A 4456-nucleotide genomic window follows, 5' to 3' on the forward strand; every position below is an offset into this window, starting at 1 on the left:
GAAGGCAATGTGTGGTGGTGGGCCACGGGGGAACCTGGATAATTTCTCCATCAAGGAAAATGATGGGGGACGTAAGGATGTGTGACACCTGTGTCACGGTGGGTGACACAGGTGCGGCCTATCTGCAGATTATTTTCACATCTTCATCATTGTAAACAAATTAATAACATAGCTAAATCAGGGTACCCGCAGGTTATTAAAAGTATTAAAAAGGCATTAAATTTAGTTGTCCAGCATTAAACGTCTTAAAAGTATTAAATTAGCTGTTGAAAGTCTGGAATTTTCAAAAAACATCCGTGTGCAACCTAAATTATGACGAAGTTTTTTTTTTCATAATGAAGATGACGCACAGAACGTCAATACCCATAGACGTACAAACCTAGAGTGCCGTGGCGCCGTCATTTAGAACGAGGAGTGTAGCATGGGAAAGCTTCTGCCTCGCTAGCTAACGTAACGAGTTGACATCGGGCAGCAAGCGCGCGAATCATGGCTGGAAAAAGGAAGTCATGGAGGAGCATGTGTCCGAGGATGGGTGCTGGAGAGCGGATTGAATGCGTGTGTGACCGCTGGAAGCTCCAGACTGGTTCTTGTAAGATGGGAGGCCGGTGTTCAGTCAATTTCTCCTACTTGTCGAGAATTGCTACTTTGTGGTTTTGCGCATGCGCCAAGCCGATTTTCTAAGTTTCGTTTTCACGCCAAGTAGCACAAATCGACAGAACACCGGCACGGAGGAGCATAGATCCGAGCAGGGGGAGAGGCGTCTGGCTGCAGACCTGCACTGTCAGGATCCATGACCTGCACTGTCAGGACCCTTAGTTGGAGACATGCACTGTGACGTCACCTGCACTGTGAGGACCCGAAGCACACAAGCGAGGAGCACGTATTTTTTGTTCCACATTTGAACTGTGGAGACGATGAGGTGAGTAAAAGTCGAGTGAAAACAACTTTCTTTCATCCGAAGAAACAGAAACACTCTTTATTCACTGGAACGTTACGTTGCACACCATATCTAAAGTTATATTAATTTAAAAGAATCAGGTTTTTTTTTAAACTTTTGGCTAGTCTTCAGCGTTGTTATCATATTGATAGTGCTCACTTAAATGTGCCATTTTTCGTATCGATAATGCTGACTTGTTTAATTTTGTTTGACTTATTACGACATTATTTGTCTCTTACAGATGCAATTTCAATAACTATATACTGTAAAGTTTTATTAATTTTAAAGAATCAGGTTTCTTTACTTTTGGCTAGTCTTTAGCGTTGTTATCGTATCGATAGTGCTCACTTTAATGCGCCATTTATATATATATATATATATATATAATTTAGTTTTACTTATTACGACATTATTTGTCTCTTACAGATGCATTTTTCAATAACAACCGCCGGCACTACGCCCAAAATCGAACGCTGCACGTCATGTTGCAAACTGTTTCACTGCCCTCTGTGCCTACAATTTAAACCAGCAAAATTGTCCAAGCTGCAGAGCCACTTAGAGGCACATACAAAAGGTGGCATTTTATTTAAAGGTAAGCATAATGTATTTGTCTGTTTGTTTGTACTCATAAGTATTAGCCAACGCTACTAACTTCTGGCAGGTTGTGGTTTGGTTTGTAAAAGGGTAAAAGGAAAATGAAGGGAATGTAGGTTGCAGTGAAGAACATCTGACACCTCACTTTCTGTCTTTTAGAAACCTATCCCAGTCACTAAATCCCGGCAACTGGACAGAGAAAACTGGACTACAAATTCAGGTAAGAGTATAAAGTATGTATAATGCATGTTTTTTTTAATTAATAGTTGAGTACTCAGGAAGAAGAGCAGCAGGCAGAGGTCTCCAAGAGAGCCAGACTTGCTGATGTGGACACACCAGTGGAAGACGTAAGCTTTTGCACAGTATCTATTGGTCAGATACTGTTGGTGTGGCAGCTATACTACAGACATCTTTCTTTCTGTCTTTTCCATAGGACTCGGTTGAAGATCGCATTCTTCAAAATTGGCTGAGGCCAACAAACCACTGTTGTCTGCCAGAGTGGACCTGCCTGGCGTTCTGGGCATCGGGGAAGAGGAACAGGCAGAGGCTGCTCTACAGTATGGGAGGTTGTGGAACGAAGAACTGGACGAGGATGAAAGAGAAGCGATCCTGGAGCCTTTCAAAATGATATTTCACAATATTAACGACATGTTGATATTTTGTGAACAGGTAGTCGACAAAAACAAAGATTTTTTTGTCATATTGTGAATGTTTGACTGAATAAACACTACAGAACATTTGATCATGTTGTGACTTGGTGTGCTTTTTATGTTTTCTCATTGATCCCTTAATAATTTGACTTGGATTATACTGTAGATATCAAGAGTTAGGGTACTATTTAGTGGTACTAAGGTGTTCCAGCAGTCCTCTCTCTCTCTCTCTCTCTCTCTCTCTCTCTCTCTCTCTCTATCTCTTACTTTTTCTCTCTCTCTCTCTGCCCCATTTTCTTGTATGCTTATGTGTTTGTCTACTGTCTAGTGTCATTTGTGTATATTTGTGGGAAAAAAAAAAAAGTTTATATGGTGGTATGTTGAAATATAATGGAAAATAACTAGTCGTGTATGGGCATACACTGTGAACTGGAGGAAGAGAAAGAAGAAAGGGGAAATATATATATATATATATATATTGATGATGATGAAATTGTATATGTTGTACAAGTCTACCAATAAACAAAGTAACAAAAAAAAGAACATAATTGGCATAGACAGAACCAAACATGAAATTTATGGTGGTTAAGGATAAAAATACAGAATAATACAACAGAAAAACTAATACAACAGAAAAACTAATTGAAACAAATATATATATAAAGAGCAGTGCGATAAAGTCAAAATGAAATGATAATGAAATAGCAGTGACTTACTCTATAGTACACAATACAATGTACAGTATAGGCCTATGGCATCTTGTGAGATGTTGGCTTATGAATATGAGCCTAAGAGAAAATGTGTGCAGTGACCAAACAAAAGTTTACAATACAAATAAAAACAATAGACCGGGAATTGATAGATTTTATGTCGTACTGTTAACTAATTAATTCATTTGTTAGGACCTCTTGAAAAATATAGCGTTTAAAATTGTTTAAAAATACGTGCTTCCGATACACACGCTTTTATTTTGAAAGGCTTCGAATCAACTTCCGGTCCTCAACTTCCGGTCCTCACAGTGCACTTCCGGTCCTCACAGTGCAGGTCTCCAACATGGTCCTGACAGTGCAGGTCTGTGCAGCCAGACTCTCTTGAGCAGGGGTGCTGAAAGGCGGATTGAATTCAAACTTTATTTTCAGACTTGTAAAAAAAAAAAAAGCACCAGCGGCACAGCAGAGAATAAGTTACGTACTGTATTTGAGTTAGCCTACAGTATGTCTGCGCACTGCACAGTACTGTAATTAAACTTGCATGATAATAAAATTCAGTAAATGCTGAAGCTATCCGTTTAAACGGATAGCTTTTTTGGAAACGTTTTTCTATGAGAAAAATTAAATGAATTCATTTCATTTTTCTCATAGAAAAACGATACAAATGTCATTTAGTTGATATTCTGCATAAAAAAATAAGTGAAATACCTGTAATACAGTACAAATTCGGTTTTAGTAATCAACCGCTTATAGTGTTCAAATTGGCTCTGGACCAACGTGATCACTATAAGCGGTTTCCACTGTATTACAAAATTTGGTCTTGCACCGTTTATTACTCAAGAAATGACGAAAGAAGTCAATGGCGCAGATGCCTTCATCGTTATGTTCGACGAAAGCCTTAACAAGACCACCAAGTCCAAACAGTTGGACTTGCATGTAAGGTACTGGATCGGCGATTTTATAATGCAACTTTAAATGTGTTTTTAATTGTATTTTCCATAAATGTACATTCTTTTGCCAAACAGAGACGTAATCTCTTAAGAGGTAAAATGGGTTAAATGTGATAAAACTTAAGTGTTTTCTTTATTGAATGTCGTTCAATATTATTTAAATAATGGGTGCGATAGAAGTATTAAATTTTACTTGAAAAGGCATTAAAAAAGGTCTTAAAAGTATTAAATTTAGGTTTAACAATCCTGGGGGGACCCTGTAATTACACTGGTCGGACTGTTCAGCTGTTTCAGACTGATACCTCCGGTTCAGGCTGGTCCTCATCATCAACACGCACGTCTCTCTTTCAATCGCGGAAAATATTTTTCAATACTCATCTGGATTGAAGCAGCAAACATTCAGTGTAAGAGGTAAAAAAACTACTTTATTTGATTCACAGCTGCTAGTGTTATGACCTCGACAACCCAACTACATTTTTATTTTATTTTTTACGACAAACTTGCGACTAGTTAACTTTATAAAGAAGGCGTAATCGCTTGTTTGCTATGGGTCGGGACGGGACAACATTGTATTCAAAATATAAAATATTTTTATAGGACTTTTTAATGTGTGAT

The 4456-nt window shown here is 38.2% G+C and overlaps 1 long non-coding RNA gene across 1 annotated transcript; it reads left to right on the plus strand.

The window, feature by feature from the left end:
• The first annotated feature begins 376 nt into the window (after nt 1-376).
• LOC142391421 (uncharacterized) lies at nt 377-2262 on the plus strand. Its single transcript, XR_012770553.1, has 4 exons — nt 377-919; nt 1364-1529; nt 1691-1878; nt 1965-2262. It is a non-coding gene; the product is annotated as an uncharacterized LOC142391421 (long non-coding RNA).
• The last annotated feature ends 2194 nt before the right edge of the window (nt 2263-4456 follow it).

This window comes from Odontesthes bonariensis, chromosome 11, assembly GCF_027942865.1.
Source record: "Odontesthes bonariensis isolate fOdoBon6 chromosome 11, fOdoBon6.hap1, whole genome shotgun sequence".
NCBI classification, from domain to species: Eukaryota; Metazoa; Chordata; class Actinopteri; order Atheriniformes; family Atherinopsidae; genus Odontesthes; species Odontesthes bonariensis.